This window comes from Arachis ipaensis, chromosome B3 (assembly GCF_059453495.1).
Source record: "Arachis ipaensis isolate K30076 ecotype BB chromosome B3, ASM5945349v1, whole genome shotgun sequence".
NCBI lineage: Eukaryota > Viridiplantae > Streptophyta > Magnoliopsida > Fabales > Fabaceae > Arachis > Arachis ipaensis.
Genome location: NC_142438.1, coordinates 30135539 through 30141797, shown reverse-complemented (window position 1 = coordinate 30141797; position 6259 = coordinate 30135539). Strand labels below are relative to the sequence as shown.

The following is a 6259-nucleotide window of genomic DNA, read 5'->3' as shown; positions in this document are numbered from 1 at the left end:
TGAGTTAGTCAAGATTTATAATTTTTTTAATGTGATTCAAAGCATATTGATGAGCGGATAATTTATACGCTTTTTGGCATTATTTTTAAGTAGTTTTTAGTATGATTTAATTAGTTTTTAAATAAAAATCACATTTCTGGACTTTACTATGAGTTTGTGTATTTTTCTGTGATTTCAGGTATTTTCTGGCTGAAATTGAGAGACCTGAGCAAAAATCTGATTCAGAGGTTGAAGAAGGATTGCAGATGCTGTTGGATTCTGACCTCCCTGCAGTCGAAATAAATTTTCTAGAGCTACAAAAACTCAATTGGCGCGCTCTCAATTGCGTTGGAAAGTAGACATCCAAGGCTTTTCAGCAATATATAATAGTCCATATTTTGCCCGAGTTTTGACGACGCAAACTGGCGTTCAAACACCAACTTCCTGCCCTATTCTGAAGTTAAACGCCAGAAACAAGTTGCAAATCAGAGTTAAACGCCAGAAACAAGCTACAACCTGGCGTTTAACTCCAAAAAGAGTCTCTACACATGAAAGCTTAATGCTCAGCCCAAGCACACACCAAGTGGGCCCAGAAGTGGATTTCTGCATCAATTACTTTTCTTCTGTAACCCTAGCTACTAGTTTAGTATAAAAACAACTTTTAGTGATTTATTTTAGAAAGTCTTTTTGACCATCTTTTGGACGTTTAGTCCCTAGACCTTTGAGGCTGGCCATTCGGCCATGCCTGGACCACTATCACTTATGTATTTTTAACGGTGGAGTTTCTACACTTCATAGATTAAGGTGCGGAGCTCTGCTGCTCCTCATGAATTAATGCAAAGTACTATTGTTTTTCTATTCAATTCAAGCTTATTCCTATTCTAAGATATTCGTTTGCACTTCAACATAATGAATATGATGATCCGTGACACTCATCACTATTCTCAACCTATGAACGCGTGCCTGACAACCACTTCCGTTCTACCTTATATCGAGCGTGTATCTCTTAGCCTCCATTCCAAAAGATCGGAGTCTTCGTGGTATAAGCTAGAATTATTGGCGGTCATTCCTGAGATTCGAAAAGTCTAAACCTTGTCTGTGGTATTCCGAGTAGGATTTGGGAAGGGATGACTGTGACGAGCTTCAAACTCGCGAGTGTTGAGCGTAGTGTCAGACGCAAAAGGATCAATGGATCCTATTCCAACATGATCGAGATTCGACAAATGATTAGCCATGCGGTGACAGCGCATTTGGACCATTTTTACTGAGAGGACGGGAAGTAGCCATTGACAACGGTGATGCCAACATACAGCTTGCCATAGAAAGGAGTATGAATGATTGAATGGAAGCAGTAGGAAAGCAGAGATTCAGAAGGAACAAAGCATCTCCATACGCTTATCTGAAATTTCTACCAATGAATTGCATAAGTATCTCTATCCTATTTTATATTTTATTTATATTTTAATTATCAAAACCTCATAACCAATTGAATCTGCCTCACTGAAATTTATAAGATGACCATAGCTTGCTTCAAGCCGACAATCTCCGTGGGATCGACCCTTATTCACGTAAGGTTTATTACTTGGACGACCTACTGCACTTGCTGGTTAGTTGTGCGGAGTTGTGAAACAGAATTGAGATTATGAACGTGCGTACCAAGTTTTTGGCGCCGTTGCTGGGGAATGAACAATCACGATTTTGTGCACCAAGTTTTTGGCACCGTTGCCGGGAATTGTTCGAGTTTGGACAACTGACGGCTCATCTAGCTGCTCAGATTAGGTAATTTTATTTTAATTTTAAGTTTTTGTTTTTATTCTTTTTGTTTTCGAAAAATTTTCAAAAAAATATAAATTATTCTATGTTCTTCAAAATTTTTAAGAAGGAATTCTAGAGTTTCATGAGATATGTTGAATCCTGGCTGGCTGTTAAGCCATGTCTAACCTTTTGGACCGAGGTTTCAACTATCCTTAGAAGAGCTTCTTTGTCTTTCTCAGCAATTTATCTTTTGTATGTAATGTTCTGCTAAAGCTTGGCTGGCTATTGGCCATGTCTAGTGCTTTGGACCGGAGTTTTCACTGAAAGCTTGGATGGCTAGTAAGCCATGTCTAATTCCTGGACCGGAGTTTTTAGACTAACCTTGCATGATTATGATTCCTGGAATTCTCATTAGAAATTTTGAAATCCTTATTTTCTTTTTTAAAATTAATTTTCAAAAAATACTAAAAAAATTTAATAAAATAAAAAAAAAAAACCAAAAGTTTGATGTTTCTTGTTTGAGTCTAGTGTCATTTTTTAAGTTTGGTGTCAATTGCATCTTTTTAATTTTCCTTAAAAATTTTCGAAAACTCATGCATGATGTTCTTCATGATCTTCAAGTTGTTCTTGATGAATTTCCTTGTTTGATCTTTGCATTTTCTTGTTTTGTGTCTTTTCTTGTTTTCATATGCATTCTTGAATTATTAGTGTCTAGAGAATAAAAATTTGTAAGTTTGGTGTCTTGCATATTTTTCTTTTCTTAAAAATTTTCAAAAAAACATGTTCTTGATGTTCATCTTGACATTCAAAGTGTTCTTACTTATTTTTCTTGTTTTGATTCATAATTTTTATGTCTTGTGTCTTTTTTGTGTTTTTCTCTTTCTTCATTAAAAATTCAAAAATAAAAAAATATCTTTCCCTTATTCTCTCATAAATTTCGAATATTTGAGTTGACTTATTCAAAAAATTTTTAAAATTTAGTTGTTTCTTATGAGTCAAGTCAAATTTTCAATTTAAAAATCCTATCTTTTCAAAACCCTTTTCAAAAATCAAATCTTTTTCATTTTTCTCTTGTGATTTTCGAAAACTTTAAAAATGATTTTCAAAATCTTTTTCTTAATTACATTTCATAATTTCAAAATCTTTACTAACAATTAATGTGATTGATTCAAAAATTTTAAAGTTTGCTACTTGCCTATTAAGAAAGGTTCAATCTTTAAATTTTAGAATCATATATTTTAGTTTCTTGTTAGTCAAGTAATCAACTTTAATTTCAAAAAATCAAATCTTTTTAATTTCCTTTTCAAATCCTTTTCAAAATAAATTTCAATCATATATTTTTCAAAATTAATTTCAAAATCCCTTTTCTAACTTCTTATCTTTTCCAAATTGATTTTCAAATATTTTTCAATTAACCTCTTAACTTTTTGTTTGATTTTAAAAGTTTTCTATTTCAATCACATCTTTTTCAAAACCAACTAACTACTCTTCTCTTTCCAATTTTCGAAAACTCCTCCCCTCTTTTTCAAAATTCTTTTTTAATTAACTAATTGTTTTAAATTTTAATTTAATTTAATTTAATTTTTCTTTTTAAATTTCGAATTATAACTAATATTTAAAATAAAAATAAAAATATTTTTATTTTATTTTATTTTATTTTCGAAATTCTTCCTCATCTCACCTTCTTCTATTTATTTATTTATCTACTAACACTTTTCTTCTACTCATAATTCGAACCACCTCTTCTCCTCTTTGTTCGAATTTCTCTCTTCTCATTCTTCTATTCTTCTCTTCTTCTACTCACATAAAGAAATCTCTATACTGTGACATAGAGAATTCTATATTTTCTATTCCCTTCTTTTTCATATGAGCAGGAGCAAGGCTAAGAACATTCTTGTTGAAGCTGATCCAGAACCTGAAAGGACTCTCAAGAGGAAGCTAAAACACAACACTCTGGGGAGGACCTGACAGAATTTTTTGAAAAGAAAGAGGAGATGGCCGAACCCAATAACAATGGTGGAGATGCAAGGAAGATGCTTGGTGACTTTATTGCACCCTTTTCCAACTTCGATGGAAGAAGCATCTCAATTCCTGCAATTGGAGCAAACAACTTTGAGCTTAAGCCTCAATTAGTTTCTCTAATGCAGCAGAATTGCAAGTTTCATGGACTTCCAATAGAAGATCCGCATCAGTTTTTAGCTGAATTCTTGCGAATCTGTGATACTGTCAAGACCAATGGAGTTGATCCCGAGGTCTACAGGCTTATGCTTTTCCCTTTTGCTGTAAGAGACAGAGCTAGAACATGGTTGGATTCACAACCTAAGGAAAGCCTGAACTCTTGGGATAAGCTGGTCAGTGCTTTCCTGGCTAAATCCTTTCCACCTCAAAAGATGAGCAAGCTTAGAGTGGAAATCCAAACCTTCAGACAGAAGGAAGGAGAATCCCTCTATGAAGCTTGGGAAAGATATAAGCAACTGATCAAAAGGTGTCCTACTGACATGCTTCTAGAATGGAGCATCATATGTATATTCTATGATGGTCTATCTGAGTTGTCAAAAATGTCATTGGACCATTCTGCAGAAGGATCTCTTCATCTGAAAACCCCTACAGAAGCTCAAGAACTCATTGAAATGGTTGCAAATAACCAGTTCATGTACACCTCTGAGAGGAATCCTGTGAACAATGGGACGCCTCAGAAGAAGGGAGTTCTTAAAATTGAAACTCTGAATGCCATATTGGCTCAGAATAAAATATTTACTCAGCAAGTGGTGCACGAAATCGTGATTGTTCAATCCCCAGCAACGGTGCCAAAAAATTGGTACGCACGTTCATAATCTCAATTCTTTTTCACAACTCCGCAATACTAACCAGCAAGTGCACTGGGTCGTCCAAGTAATAAACCTTACGTGAGTAAGGGTCGATCCCACGGAGATTGTCGGTTTGAAGCAAGCTATGGTCATCTTGTAAATATCAGTCAGGCAGATTCAATTGGTTATGAGGTTTTGGTAATTAAAATAAAAATAAAATATAAAATAGGATAGAAATGCTTATGCAATTCATTGGTAGGAATTTCAGATAAGCGTATGGAGATGCTTTGTTCCTTCTGAATCTCTGCTTTCCTACTGCTTCCATTCAATCATTCATACTCCTTTCCATGGCAAGCTGTATGTTGGGCATCACTGTTGTCAATGGCTACTTCCCGTCCTCTCAGTGAAAATGGTCCAAATGCGCTGTCACCGCACGGCTAATCATCTGTCGGTTCTCGATCATGTTGGAATAGGATCCATTGATCCTTTTGCGTCTGTCACTACGCCCAACACTCGCGAGTTTGAAGCTCGTCACAGTCATCCCTTCCCAGATCCTACTCGGAATACCACAGACAAGGTTTAGACTTTTCGGATCTCAGGAATGACCGCCAATAATTCTAGCTTATACCACGAAGACTCCGATCTTTCGGAATGGAGGCTAAGAGATACACGCTCGATCTAAGGTAGAACGGAAGTGGTTGTCAGGCACGCGTTCATAGGTTGAGAATAGTGATGAGTGTCACGGATCATCATATTCATCATGTTGAAGTGCAAACGAATATCTTAGAATAGGAATAAGCTTGAATTGAATAGAAAAATAATAGTACTTTGCATTAATTCATGAGGAGCAGCAGAGCTCCACACCTTAATCTTTAGGGTGTAAAAACTCCACCGTTGAAAATTACATAAGTGAAAGTGGTTCAGGCATGGCCGAATGGCCAGCCCCCTAAACGTGATCTCTGAACATAAAATATCCAAAAGATCGATGTGAAATAAATCACTAAAAGTTGTTTTTATACTAAACTAGTAGCTAGGGTTACAGAAAATAAGTAAATGATGCAGAAATCCACATCCGGGTCCACTTGGTGTGTGCTTGGGCTGAGCATTGAGCTTTCATGTGTAGAGACTCTTTTTGGAGTTAAACGCCAGGTTGTAGCCTATTTCTGGCGTTTAACTTTGATTTGCAACCTGTTTCTGGCGTTTAACTTCAGAATAGGGCAAGAAGTTGGCGTTTGAACGCCAGTTTGCATCGTCAAAACTCGGAGAAAGTATAAACTATTATATATTTCTGGAAAGCCCTGGATGTCTACTTTCTAACGCAATTGAGAGCGCACCATTTGGGATTCTGTAGCTCTAGAAAATCCAATTCGAGTGCAGAGAGGTCAGAATCCAACAGCATCTGCAGTCCTTCTTCGGCCTCTGAATCAGATTTTTGCTCAAGTCCATCAATTTCAGCCAGAAATTACCTGAAATCACAGAAAAACACACAAACTCATAGTAAAGTCCAGAAATGTGATTTTTTTTAAAACTAATAAAAATATACTAAAAACTACTTAAAAATAATGCCAAAAAGCGTATAAATTATCCGCTCATCACAACACCAAACTTAAATTGTTGCTTGTCCCTAAGCAACTGAAAATCAAATAAGATAAAAAAAAAGAGAATATACTATAAATTCCAAAATATCAGTGAAACTTAGCTCCAATTAGATGAGTGGG

The 6259-nt window shown here is 35.6% G+C and overlaps 1 non-coding gene across 1 annotated transcript; it reads right to left on the bottom strand.

Annotated features, from left to right (window-relative positions):
• Window positions 1-4130: 4130 nt before the first annotated feature.
• LOC148570178 (small nucleolar RNA R71) lies at window positions 4131-4238 on the bottom strand. The gene has a single exon (XR_015908844.1). It is a non-coding gene; the product is annotated as a small nucleolar RNA R71 (small nucleolar RNA).
• Between the last annotated feature and the right edge of the window lie 2021 nt (window positions 4239-6259).